The sequence below is a fragment of the Henckelia pumila genome, chromosome 4 (genome assembly GCF_033568475.1).
Source record: "Henckelia pumila isolate YLH828 chromosome 4, ASM3356847v2, whole genome shotgun sequence".
NCBI lineage: Eukaryota > Viridiplantae > Streptophyta > Magnoliopsida > Lamiales > Gesneriaceae > Henckelia > Henckelia pumila.
In genome coordinates, this window is record NC_133123.1 from 127,263,069 (window position 1) to 127,278,333 (window position 15,265).

A 15,265-nucleotide genomic window follows, 5' to 3' on the forward strand; every position below is an offset into this window, starting at 1 on the left:
GAAAAACGTGCAAGTTATATATATATATGATCTACAAATTAATTTCCTCTTAAATATTTTACACTATGACAGTATTCCACATAAACCATTCTTGCCATTGATATCGAATATGCTTAAGAAAGTAGCTAGCAACAGGCAATGAAACATCCTTCAAATTTTTATGTATTATATGGTTAATTTTACATCATAGTTTTTCGTGTTTTTTTAAAAAAAATCCCCAATCGATGCATATATAATGTCCACTCAAGATATAAAATTGATTTAATTCATACCAAATCAATTTATTTTTAACAACGTCGGTCATATTTTCTTCCTCGAGTATTCGGCCATCATTTTTCCTTACAAGATGTAATAGTTCAAATTATAGATATGAAAATCATCAAACACCAAAGAGATCAGTTAATATATTCGAAGTGCATGCACTATGTTAGTATTTTATGTCAAACTCGATATCTAATCTCAAACTTAGCACGTTAATAATAAACACCTTTTTATTCACATATATGTTTGTTATTCAAAATATCTGTTAGTGTTTTTAAATCCCAAAATTTCCACGTCCGTACAATTATTTTAGTAGGACCTGAGGCATGCCACGGCTAACATATTAATTTGTTCATATTTTAGCAAAAGTATAAAGCTGCATGGATAGGGATGTGTGTTCTCTAGATTCCTGACCCATTCATTAATATAATGTCGCAAAGTTTCAAAGAAAAACAGTTAATGAACGAGAAGAACTGTCACCACTCGCAATTCAATTTCTTCATGGTCAATTTTGTTTGTATGTCACATGGGTGCACGTAACTTCAGTGGCATGATAGCCGCCTCCACGAGAGTGACGAATTGGATCGAGTCATTTAAATCTATATAAATTTTATTTTAATTAATCAACAAACATGAATTGTGTTGGGTTGTGAAACACAAGCAATTTTAATTTTGATGATGATAAAACTTGTTATTGTTTTTTAACATATTTTAATCAAATGTGTAATTGGTAGATCAAAGCTGAAAGTTCTGTGTGTTGGATCATAAATCCAACGTTGGGCTTATAGATAAATAATTATGTGTTGTGGACTGTCAAATAAAGTTAGCTCATAAAAGTGATCTAAATAAAGTTTCGGTTTATTTGGGCTTTAAATATGATGTGGCCTTTAATGTGTAGATACTAGTGGGTTTTTCTATTTTATTGATGAGCTTAAATAAAAGCCCTAAATATAAATAAAGGGTTATGGTCCCCAGATCACACGATGTTGACGACACTGTCATTCTGTTCTATTCTATTAGTTAGAGAGCGTGAGAGAACTGAAGGAACTGTCAAGGCAAATCGTGTTGATCTGGAAGGTCAAACCATGCAGGTCTACATCGGTATCAATTGTTAAGAATTAAGGTACGCTTCCGCTTAAGTTTACAGTATTTAATCTTAATGATTTAGCATGATGATTCTGGGTTTAAGTTTATGGGAATTTTTCCTACAAGTGGTATCAGAGCCACTCATGTTTAAATCATTGAGATACCGTTTATATTCGATTTGGTCTAATCGAAAACAGAAAATTACAGTGCTCGAATCACATTCGAATTTTCCAGTCCAGAATTTAATTTTTTATTTTCGGATTTTTTAAAAAAAAACTGGAAAAAATTCAAAATTTTCGAATTAGGGTTAGGGCCGCCGGAAAATCGCCCTAATCGTCCGGCTTTCAGGCCGTTTCCGGCGGCGATACATGAAGCCTTTTCTTGCCCACCTCAAGGCGCCTCAGATAGTAAAAATACCTCGCCGGAAACCATCGCAAAAGTCGCGTGATTTCGAAGCCAAAGTTTCTCCTGAAATCTGTGCGCGAGCTTCGAATTTCAGGGCTGATTTCCGGCTGATAAGGCGACGATCGGGGAAGGTGAAGGCACCGTGGTGGTCGCCTCCACGTGTTCTACCAGTGTCCGGTCGGAATTCGGCCGGGAATGGGCGGCGGCGTGGATGAAGATGATGATGGGTTAGGGTTTTTCCTTTTTAGCCAATTTTCGAAAATTCGAAAATTTTAAAAAAAAAATTTTTAATTCAAGGAAACGAAAATATTCAGATTTTTGGTAAATTTTTCTAACCCATCACATGTTTTTTGGATAAAGTTTAATTCGGTTATAAACCCATGTTATTTTGGATTTTAAGGATAATTTGGCTTAAAGTTTAACTTTTCAATTATTAAAATAATTATAAGGTTATTTTTATATATTTTAAAATAAGTTGATTAAAATCAATTTATTTTGAAATATAAAAAGTTTTGTATATGTAATTTTTATTAGTATTAATCGGCCCAAATGAAGATTAATATTTAATATTATTACATATATGTTTATATAAGGGTAAAATTATGATAGTTATTCGGTTTTCATGTGAATAATAATCGGCTCAAAGGAAGATTATTATTTGACATGTTATTTACTATCAATTTTCGGTATCCCTTATGAGGTGTGCATTATTTGAATTAATTAATTATTTTCTATGGATTAAGTTTATCAGGTCAATATACATGGGTCAGTTAATTTTTTAATATACGGGAATCCAACCCGAAAGGATCACTCATGACCAGAAAATTGTCTGATTTGCCCACCAGTCGGCATTGATCTTACGATCAATGGTTAAATAATTGAATTTGACCAAAATACTTAAAATTTATTTTTTAAGAAAATGGTCAATTTTTTTTGATATTAAATTTGAATAAAGGAATAGTTAAGGTATATATATTTTGGAATAAATTGGTTGAAACAACATGTCGCCAAAGTGATCTTTATTGTGGAAATTAATTTGTTTTGGAATATAAAAAGTTTTGTGCATGTAACTTATGTGAATAATTAATCGGCTCAAAAGAAGGTTATTATTTAACAGAATTACATATGTAGTTGTGGTAATAAATATGTGATTATTATTTGGTTTTACATATGAATAATAAATCGGCCCAAAGGAAGGTTTATTATTTGATATGTTCTTATGATCAGTATTTGATTACTACACCAAGATATCATTTACAAGTTAATATTTTGTCCAAAGATGAAATATTAATGGAGTGCCCGGTATCTTGAGATGGGGATTGCCTTTATTTGAATTTAATACTACTTATTTGGGGCATTTTTGTGAGCATATTTAATTTATTGATAATTTTCTGTTCAGTTATTATTTGAATATTTCTGCTAGTTTTAATGTCCACATCAAATTTATTATTATTTTCAAAGATGCTCGTTACTTAAGGTTATGAAAAAGTTAACATCTTGATAGTTTTTGGAATAATGATCAAAGATATTGCAATAAAAATTTATTCAAGCATACCTTTTTTAAATCAGAGTACCTCTTTTAAAAGGAGGGAGATGGAAAGGTATAAGAAGTTAAAATTGCATGTTTGATGATCATTAAAGTAGTCATTTAAGAATCATTAGGGCAATATGTCGAAAAGATATAACTACAGTTAAGAATCACCTTAAGAATATTGAAAATGATGTTTGTCAAAAATGAAAGAGTGAATTTTTTACGTTTTTGACAACTTCACTTTCAATGAGGTATAAAGATAAATGATTAAGGATAAAGTAAGCTGCAGATATAACACTTCTAAAGAAACAACAAAAGAAACAGAGTTAATCGAAAAATAATAGTTGTTTCTTCTGTGGAGCTAAAAGGCTCATGAAAATAAAGTTTCTTAATTTGGTTTGTTTTAAGAATAATTTATCTTTGATGTCACATATGATGGATAGATTTGGTGTTATCATCAGTGTGTCTATGCGAGGCTATTATTATTCACTACAAGAAAATCCTCAATCCACAACAGGCAATACACAACATTTTTAAGGAAAAATTGTTGTCTTTAACCTTTTTATAACATTTTTATTAAAAAATGTTGTTGTTGAGCGTTTTTAATTATAAAAAAAAACATTTTTTAAAAAAATTGTTGTCTTTTACCTTTTTTTTGAGCTACGATAACAGGTTTTTTACAACCAACAACAGTTTTTATATACTGTTGTTAATGAGAGTGTTTTTTGGAATCAAAGACAACATTTTTTAAAAATTGTTGTATAAAATTGATGTCTTTTAATTATTTTTTAAAATAATAATAATAATTCTTTTAAACAAACAAACGATACAAGGGATCTCAACACAACATATATTTTATAAGTATTAACCTAACCCCAATTTTCTTGGCTCTCTTCGATGTTATTCTTCATCCGCCTCTTCTTCATCTTCTCTCCGGCGGCGTAGACGGTTTTTGGTGGCTCCTCCCTCCTTCGAAAGCATTTTCCCAGCTTTTGGCTTCTTCTCAACTGCACTTACGAACATTCCTTGCTCTGCGACATTCAAGCAACTCGAAGGTACAAATTTTAACATTATAGAGTTTAGATCAGGGGCGGAGCCACCCTTGGGCTAGGGTGGGCTCCAGCTAGGGGTGTTCAAACTTCGGATAAAACCGAAAAAACCGGAAATCCAAACCGGAAAAACCAAAAACCGAACCGAACCGAAAACCGAAATTTAAAATTCGGATATAAATGTTAAAACCGAAATTTATTTGGTTCGGTTTCGGATTATATATCTCAAAACCGAACCGACCGAAAAAACCGAAATTTTATTTAATTAATAATTTTATTTATATAATTGTTTATATTATATATTTTATGAGATGATACCTAATGAATAAAAAATCATTTTAAATAATTTTTAGTTGATTGTTGTTTATTTAAGTCATTTAGACTTTGAATTTAAATATTTTACAAAAAAATCATTTAAAAGATAACATATTATATTTTAAAATATATTTATAATATTAATTAAAATAATTATATCAAAACCGAAATAACCGACCGAAATAATCGAACCGATTTAGTAAAAAATCGAACCGAACCGAAGTAAAACGGTTCGGATATCTGATTATATATTTCTAAAACCGAAAATCGGAAAAATCGAAATAAAAAACCGAAAAACGAACCGAACCGACCGATGAACACCCCTAGCTCCAGCCCCACCCAATTTTTCAAAAAAAATAAAAATTTAGTACTTCTAAATTTAAAAAAAAAAAAAATTAGCCCCATGTAAAAAAAAATTAAAAATATAACAATCAATTATATTTTTTGGTTGATTTATTGTAGTAGGTTTTGAAATTATGTGATTTGAGATAAATTCGATAATTCTAAAATTTTGTCGAATATTTAGTTGCGATAATATTGATTTATGATACATATGAATTTTCAAGTTTGAATTTTTACCCTAAAAACTTTTCTTTCGAAATTAAGGAAAAATAATAAATCGGTTGAAAATTGAAATATTTGAGCTCTTATTGACTTTGCAATTATTATTGAGTTTGTATTACGATTTTTCTAATTTGAAAAAAACTAAAAATTCAATAATTATGAGATTTAAAAACTGACCGTTTGTATTAAATTTTTGGGATGATTGAAATTTCTTAACTAGGTATTTCAGAAAATAAAAAAAAATAAAATTTTAAATTTTTTAAACCGAAAGAGCATATATCGATATATCAGGGTCAGACATCAATTATAATTAAGATAAGTAGAAAATATCTATTTCTATCAAAATACCTACCGAGTTGAATTCATATGAAAAATCGGTTCAGTTTTTTCATAATTTCGGTTTTAGATTTTAAAAATATTGGTTAGGTCACTTTGATTTTGGCTTTTAACGTAATAGTTTTGTTTATTGAACAAACCTAATATTTATAAAAAAATTATTATTGTTAAATTTTCTAATAAAATTTTATTGGACAATAGAACTATATTTGAAAATATATTTTTTATTAAATAATTTAAACTTATATAATTCAATTTTTAACTATAATTTTGAAGTACAACTTTATTTTTTTTAAAAAAAATTCTAAAAAATCGAGATCGTTTAATTTGATTACTGATCAAAATAATGATTTTATTTTATTTTTTTGGTGTTCATAGTAAAGTTCAATTGATTCGTTTTATTAAAAAAATTTAATTCAATTTTAAAAAGTTCGATTCGATTTTAACTGACTTTTCATACATGATACATATATATTGTTTAACGCAGGCCGGAGCCAGCCCCTGGTTTAGATGTTGGACTTTTCATGGATCCAGTCATCCAGATGTGTTATGTAAAGGGGCGATTTTTTAGGGTGTGAAACACAAAATAAATCGTTTATTTTATTCTTTGTGGGTTTGTTCTATGGTGTGAATTTGAATTTTAGACGTTCTTTTCCCCTGATCAGGAGTGGGTTTTGAAATCGCTAGTTTTTATTCTCGTTTCTGCCCAAGTAGTGCACTTTTTGTGACCTGTTTCCGCGTAAATTTTCAATCACAAAATCTTTAAATTTATGAGTTATTTCAGGTCGATTATTAGGGATTCAAGGTCGTGAGATTTTGGTGTTCATGTTTTTTCATGTGGTGCTCTTGGGTTTCCGGAGGATCAGTTTCTCGATGAGCAAGAGCCGATGGATTCTGGGTTTCTTTTGTTTCTATGCGGAGCTGCTTCCTTGTCATTTGTCTATATGTACAAGCTGTAATGGTAATTTAAGTTGAAATAAATCGTGGTCTATTTTGTTTTATAAGTAATTCAAGATAAACACTCTTCGATTATAGAGTTTCCATTCTTTTGGAGCACGTATGTATGATAGAACCCTTTTTCTCTTGGTGTGACTTTCCGTATTTCCATCCTTCATCAGAAATGAACAGAAATTCGTTGTGTCTTAGTCATATATTTGAATCACATGTCTTCTGTATAATTTAAGATGTGATTATTAGATATGAAATTAATGTGTCTTGATCTTTATTCCCTTCCCAGGTAATACACTGATCACATTTCTTGTGGGTGGTAAGAAAGAATTTGAGATATCTTTAGCTGATGTAGCACTAACCCAACTTGAAGGGGAAAATGATGTCATGTTGGGATTTCATGTGGATGATACAACTACAGCTAATGAGTTATTTGCTTTGTAATTATCTCGATCTTCCCTGATCATATACCTTTTTAACAATCCTTTTATGGTTTTATTATAATTCATGCATTATATGAAATATAAACCTGATTGATATCTTTTTATACTAGAAAATTTACGAAGTACCTGTTTTGCAAAATGATTCCTTAATGGAAATAAGTTTTCACATCCAAAATTCGAACAGATGAAAATCTCCCTTCTGCTCAAGTAATTCTATTACACGGAAATTTTCCCTGGAATTCTCAGGTTTTAAAAAATATCAGCATAAGAAATTATTATTGGTGTTGGTGTTCCGAGACAAGATGGTGTCAATGGCTGATGTTGGAGCCGGAGGTGAAGAAGCTGTCGTTATTTTTTATGGAATTGGCCATCCTTACTCCTAGGTAGGTTATTCTAAGAATAAAGCATTACTAATCAATCATTGTAAGTGCTTCTGAATTTATGATTAAAGTATTTCAAGGCGTATTTTCCCACGTTTTGCGAAACTTCTTTTAATTTTTGTTTGAGTTGGGTGTCATCTATTTACAATGATACAACATCTTCAGGAGCCAAAAGATCACCCTCAACATGGCCACTCGTCATGAAAAGCTACTGCGGTGCTTTTCTGACTAGCTCTATTCAATTTTTTTCCTCAACCGTTTCTTTAAATATTACGAGTTAAACAGAGACCAGTCTTCTAAGTTACGTTTATGTGGTTGATTTTAGTTATCGGTTTTCTTGATCTCTTAAGATATGCAAGAATTATTCAGATTTGATTAATTTCAGCCTGTGTTCTATATATTTGCTTAATTACTAGTTGTATATGCAGAGAAAAGCTGAAATGGGCAAGTAGGCGGAGCAAAAATCAAGGCCACAAACGAGTTCAAAAATTGTAAGCTCATCATCTGCAAACTCAATGATAATGGACTATGAACAAGATGTTCCGATGCAAAACAGCGACACCCTGCAGCAGGAAATACCAAAGAGGTTGAAAAGATCGACTAAGAACTTAAATGAAAACATTGAGCCTGCATTTACAGCTATCCCTCCTGTATTTCAGGACCAGAATCAATTGCACCAGTTCCCTGAACTGTACAGCAGATACTCCAATCTAGAATTCATAGTTTTGTATGTTGAACACTGGCTGCTGAAGAAGGTTACCAGATGAATGTACAGAAGACGAGTTGAATTTGAGCTTCCCCTTGCATTTTTGGTGGTAGGAATGAAGGTAGTTGAGGGAAATTTCATATATTAATTATGTGTTATTTTGCGTCGTGGATCATAAATTTGGAAAATGTTTGTCCTTGGTGCGAAAACCATTTTTGTTATGCTAACTTAATACCTAATGGGATATAATGGATCTTAAATTTGCGTTGTGGAATTGTTTGTTATATATTTTGTTTAATTTGCTTGGAGGAAAGAGATTTCAAGAAAGCTGAAAGTTGAAATCTCACAACTTTATTAGTACTTAAACATATATAACAGATAACTTATGTGTAAGCTTGTATGTAGTCAAGAGGAAATATGCTTGCACTAAGTTCATGAATCTGTATAGAGGTTGAGGTTGATTAAATTTTTGATTAAATTAGGTTGACAATTCTCTGATTTCTAATTGCACTAACACCACATTGCTTTCGATCATTCTTGCAACAAATAACCTTATGACTACCCTCCTTAGTTAGTCTGACTTTTAGGGAGATGCAAACGGAGTTGGTTTAACGTACTCGAATGATTCTAGAAACTGAATAAGAAATAAGTTTGTTTGATCCAGGATATTACAGGGAGAATGGAAGCTTAAAAGATGATTGTAGAAGCTTATGCTGCTCTTCTTCTTTCATTCATTTCAAAAGAAAGGTTAGATCGCAGTCACAGCCCTTATGTTACGTATAATAAATATGTATAGCTGTTTGTGTGTGAATGTGTAATGGGCAGGTTTTTCATTTATTGATTTATCTTTGGAACTCCACTGCTAAGTGTCTCCCGAAGCAGAACCTGACAATACTTATTCCAGTGTTGGAGAGATTTGTGGTAAGACATTTCTTATGTAGCACTTTGTTGGTTCTGTTTTTTATTTTTTTGGGGGCTCTCTTGTGGTCATTTATGTATTTTTTTGATCAGGCAGTTAGATATTTTACATGTTGATGGAGACTGATATGATAGTATACGAACAATGGGAAAAAAGTTAACCATTTATGTCTATATTTTCATTTCAATCTCATAAACATGTGAGTATAAGTATTGAATAATGAAACTTGGATGAGAAGTTAGTTTCTTGAATTTTAGTTCGAAATTTTGGGCGTTTTGGATTTTTATAATGTTTATGGGCTAATGCATGGAACTTAATGGTATAAATTAACCACTAAACTAGGATGTCTTTATATATATATATATATATATATATATATATATATATGTATATATATATATGTATATATAAATATTTGAGCAGGCTAGCTGTTCTCAAGAGGACAACTACATAGAAGAACGCCGGAAAAGCTAAAAAAGTGGAGACTTAGCAGGGAGCACTTTCTTCATAGCATCTAAGCAGAAAATCTTGTGTTGTATTAGCCTAGCTACCCTTTTTTTGTTAGTGTTGTTACTTGTTTTTTTTTTTTGTTGTTTATGAATTTTCTTCGTAATGTTGTAAATATTATTTTAGAATGTTGAAAATTTATATATTAAATTTATTTTCGAATTTTGTATTTTGAATGATTTATATTATGTATTAATTTTTAAATTTTAATTTTTTTGTTTTTTATTCGAAAAAAGATAACATTTTTTTAATGTTGTCGTAGGCGTTTTACAAATGTTGTTAAAAGTCATGTTGTTAAAAAGCACATTCAAAGACAACGATTAAAAACTGTTGTCTTTGGAGGAAAAGACAACAGTTTTGCACTGTTGTAAAACTGTTGTATTTGATAGAAAAGACAACAATTTTTAACTATTGTTTTTGAGCGTACATTTTAACAACATGGGTTTCTACAACAGTTTTAAACCCCCTACCACAACTAATAAAAAAATGTTGTCTTTAGGAGTTTTTTGTAGTGATTATTGCTAAAGTTCAAATGATGATGAAAGATTCATCAGTGTACAATGGCAAAACAGTTAAAGTTGAAATAATTGAAAATTTTACATTATTGTTAAAACCTGAGTTTTATTTGAATCTGAATGAAACATTTATTGTACCGACTTTCAGGCGGAATAATTTTTATTTCTATTTTGGGCAAATTCGGTTTATCTTGCTTATTTGGAAATGAAAATTTTGGTTGTTTCATGATTCAAAATTGGTTGGCTCTGGTTTTTCATCTCGTTACAATAATCTTTCTTCGGTTGATATAATTGTTTCATTTAATGAGCCCTTGCAATTAAGTTTACAAGACTCAAAGATAAAAATAAGTAAATGAGAATTCAGTTACGTCATAACATGAGATATTATCCGGATGGAGAATAAAGAAACTTATGTATGACGAAATTATCAATCCTTTAAATTTAACATATTTTGATATTTGTGTTAAATGTATAAGGGAAAACAAACAAATTAAAGGAGATCTGAAGTCAACAAAAATTTGGATGTCTATGAACTTATAAATATTGATATTAGTGGGTCTTCCAAATGGTTTTTTGGATTGATCAACAATAATTTATATTGTTCATAAATGATTATTTTAGATATGACTTTTATATCTCATTTATGGATAAACACTAATGACTGCAGCAAATATCTTTAACAAAGTTTGATTAAAGTGATTCTTAAAGATCTAAGGGGTAAAAATTTAATGATCCCACAATTAATTTGATTCTCAGTTAGGAAAATGCTTGTTTTTTGAGGATGTCGAGTTTGTGGGGGAGATAAAGTTTAAAAATTGTGTTTAAGAAAGAATATTTTAATATTCTTACAGGTGTTATTGACATTAATCAAAATTAGATTTTTTATTTTGTTCAACAACATAATACGGTAAGACAATTTAGGTAAATCTTTCATTCAAGAAATATTCTAAAAGAACAAACTCTTACATCTCAATAACCTTGTCATTATGGAGTTCCACTCGAGAGAAAAAAAATACAGTCTTAGGTAATTTGATTGTATTTCTCCAAGAGAATAAGGTCAACAATGACATGATAGAAAATGATTTTATCAATTTCTATCAAGTCATAAAATTCTAACTCTCGAAATGGATTGATGTCAATATAAAGAGATGAAATCTATGAAAGACAATGACATTTGATATCTTGTCTCATTGCCTAAAGTGTGAAGTTCATTGGTTATAAATTGATATTTAAAACCATGAGTACTCAAAAGGTAGCGTGGAAAGATATAAGGTTCGTCTTGTCATTAATGAGGTTTTACACAGTAAGATGATATAGTTGTACAGATCTTTTTCTTTGGTTTCTTTGAAAGACTCTTCAAAAATATATTGACATAGTACTGGATTTCAATTAATAAATGATATTTTTACATTTCATCATGTGATCATCTCGTTCGGTTTTGAGATGAATTTGGTCGATTATTGTATATATCATAAGGTCTGTGGGAGTAAATATTTTTATAGTTTTGTATGTGATGACAGCCTACTCGCTAACAACGATATAGATATGTTGCATGACAACAAGATATTTCTAGCTAAGAATTTTGATACGAAAGATCTTGGTGATGCATCTTTTGTACTGGGTATCCAGATACATTGGGATCGCTCTCGATGTATTCTTGGATTATCACAGAAAAGCTATATCGAGAAAGTTTTAAAGCGATATGAGATGCAAGATTGTAAACCGGTTGATACCCTAAGTTGAGGGAGACAATTTAGTCTCAACCAGTGCCCTAATAATGATTTAAAGAAAAGAAATACAAAAGATACTTTATGACTTAGCAGTAGAGAATCTAATGTATTGCTAAGGTATATACACGTGACTGGGATGTTGGACAAATATTTAAATAATTTAGGAGTAGACTATTGAAAAATAGTCAATTATGTATTATGGAATTTACAGAAAATAAGGAATTATATGCTCACATATCAGAGGTCAGATCGGTTTTGAGATCATTTGGTATACTGACTCTGATTTATGGGATGCCTAGATAGTGTGAAAACTATGTTGGACTATTTAAATATACTGGCAATAGGTGTCATCTCACAAAAGAGTATTAAAAAGTCACTTGTTATAGTCTCTTTTGTCATGATAGTAGATTTTATAATGTCTATAAAGCATCCAATCAAGTTTATGATTATTGAAGTAAGAGTTCAGAGTGAATACAAAGCACATCGGTACAAACTCCATGTTTGTGGATCCATTTGCTAAGGGACTATCACCCAAAAGGTTTCGTGTGAACATTATTTATATGGGTGTTTTGTCAATTAAGGATATTCAGTTTTTGTGGGAGTTTGTAATTTTAAATGCTTTTATAGACATATTTCAGTGATTCGGTTTTTGGTTTATGGATACATAAGGAAAGGTTATTTCTGCAGAAATAAAGGTTTTGGTTTATTCACACTCTGACTCTGTTTTGGTTGATCTCACTAAAGTTAAGGGTGGACCAGTTGGAAATAGGCATGTTAAGACTACGTTACATGAAATTTCCATGCTACACATCCACATCATAAATCCATGTCGTTCAGTTATCTGGCATATGTGACCATTGATGGGTCGAGTTACGATGAATGTGACAAAGGCCTCTGTGATCCTATGTTAGTATGATTGATGGACCGGATTAGCAATAGATACATTTCGGTAATGACAGCGAAGTTGAGCTCATTTGGTTATTTTGCAAAATATAATTATAAAGTTTCACATATAGCCCAGTGGGAGATTGTTGGATCATAAATCCAACGTTGGGCTTATATGTAAATAATTATGTGTTGTGGACTGTCAAATAAAGTTAGCCCATAAAAGTGATCTAAATAAAGTTTCGATTTATTTGAGCTTTAATGTATCTAATATGATGTGGCCTTTAATGTGTAGATACTAGTGGGCTTTTTTATTTGATTGATGAGCTTAAATAGAAGCCCTAAATATAAATAAAGGGTTATGGTCCCCAGATCACATGATGTTGACGACACTGTCATTCTGTTTTATTCTATTCCCATCGATAGTTAGAGAGCGTGAGAGAACTGAAAGAACTCTCAAGGCAAATCGTGTTGATCTGGAAGGCCAAACCATGCAGGTCTACATCGGTATCAATTGTTAAGAATTAAGGTACGCTTCCGCTTAAGTTTACAGTATTTAATCTTAATGATTTAGCATGATGACTCTAGGTTTAAGTTTATGGGAATTTTCCCTAACACTGTGAAGTTGGAACTCAAATTTATTCGAGCTGGAATTTTGGCGCAATTGATTGATTCGAATATATCTCATAGCTCGATGATCCAAATGACTAGAGGCCAAAATAGTTGGAAAGCCTACTCAAATATATACAAGTTATATTTCAGATCAGATCAGTTAGTTCTAAAGTTATCCAAATGAAATGGTGGTCACAATATCAAGTTGGATGCAATTGATACAACAACTAGATCAAACATGACCAACTCTGGTATATATATTGGTCATATCAATTATTATTCAGCTCGATTATCCAAATAAAACGATTCACATGCGTTAAAAATATAAGAAAATTTTCTACAAATCATATTCAAAAGTAAAAATCTGAATCGGAGGTTAAGAATCTGATAAACTGCATTGAAATCTCTGGTTCTGCACTGAAGAACATAATTTCTGGCACAGCTGAGGATTTCAAGTATGTCTATCTTGTACAAATTCAAAATCAAGTGATTCATAATTCCATGGAAAGCCAAGACAAAGGGCTACAACTTTCATGCTCATTACTTTGTCCAAAAATCAGTGAATCAAGAACTATACTCAAGTGAACAGATCAGATCAATTTAGACTAAACCAGATCAATTCGAATGGACTAGATCAACTATAGACCAGATGAATTGGACAAGACCATATCAAAGTTGGACTGTACCAGATCAAAGTTGGACTGAAACATATCGGTAAGACCAGATCAATCAAAACAGTCTGATGAAAAGTTAAATCAGCTCAACTTCAAAAAAATTTCAGCAACTCAAATATGATTGTTTCATCATGAGAAAGTGTCTAGAAACTTTCCAAATGGTCATATTTTGAATCCAACGTTCATATAATTATTGGAGGCTATAATACAATACTTTGAAGATCAAACAACTGTTTTTGTTGGGAATTAAGAACATGAGCAAATTATAGAAGAAAAACGAGCTAGAATGAGATCAAGCCCAAGGTGTAACGAACAAAAAGAGAGATGAGCTTTCAAAGTTAAATCCTCCACACCAAATCAAGTTTATAGAACATTTTTCCAAATCCAAATGTTGTTAAATATTAGTTGAAGACTCATACGAGAGATGTACTTTGAAAGATTAATTATTGAGTGAGAGTCTTAGCACAAAGACATTAAAGATTGTGTTTGTAATCTCAAACATAAGAGACGATAAACATTATGCGAATTGTGAGGTTGAAGCCTAAAATCGAGTGGTTAGGAGTTCTTGTTTAGGCAGTGAATAAGTCCTAAACCTGATTGGATTTGTACAAATGGATTGTATAAATCAAAATGATCTTCTAGTTGATCCTTCAAGGGAAAGAAGGGGTGACGTAGGATTTGTCTCCGAACATCCATAAACAAATTCGTGTCTATTTATATTTCACATTTATTTTACTTTTGCTACTGTTTATAAGATGCATTGGTCAAGCACTTTATGTATTCTTCATAAACCAAAATGTTGCATACAAAGTGTTTGATAAAATGATTCAACCAAACTATTTTTATCATTCTATCTGCATTCTTTTCAAAAGATTTTCAATTATTTAAGTCAGTTTTAGAGGGATTATTTTGAGTGATTTTCGCTTGGTCGAAAACCAAACTTTATATAATCTCTCGATGCTCGTTTTATTTTAGAACATTTTAAGAACGATCTTTTGTAATTTCAAAATATTTTAAAGTGTGTATTTACTCTCCTTTACACACGTTTTCGATCCTAACAAATTATATTAAAAATAACAAAATATAATATATGCTCCAGGCACATCAGAGATTTGATGATTGGAGCTCCGATTTCTAATGATCTCTAAATCTTGAGTACTTGGGACAATATAGATAATTATGTTTGTGCTCTTGATATATTATATAATGCATTTATTTAAAGGTTTTTTTTTAGTCAAATGCTTAAGCCTTAAAGTTAAGCCCTACTTTCAACTTTGCTATTGGTAGGCAAGCTCTAGTCCACGATTACAATCCATTAACATATGAAAAGTAATCATCACCCTTACCTCCACCAAACATATATAAACGAAATAGAAAACCCTCTAGTACTATAAGTCTA

General features: G+C 30.8%; 1 long non-coding RNA gene across 7 annotated transcripts; it reads left to right on the forward strand.

The window, feature by feature from the left end:
• Window positions 1-6,049: 6,049 nt before the first annotated feature.
• LOC140863007 (uncharacterized) lies at window positions 6,050-9,615 on the forward strand. Of its 7 annotated transcripts, none has more exons than XR_012143821.1 (5): window positions 6,050-7,321; window positions 7,747-7,904; window positions 7,978-8,771; window positions 8,850-8,945; window positions 9,367-9,615. It is a non-coding gene; the product is annotated as an uncharacterized lncRNA (long non-coding RNA). The 7 variants fall into 7 exon arrangements; XR_012143818.1 differs by having other exon boundaries at window positions 6,050-6,935; window positions 7,185-7,321; window positions 7,978-8,945; XR_012143817.1 differs by having other exon boundaries at window positions 6,050-6,508; window positions 6,785-7,321; window positions 7,978-8,945.
• Window positions 9,616-15,265: the final 5,650 nt, after the last annotated feature.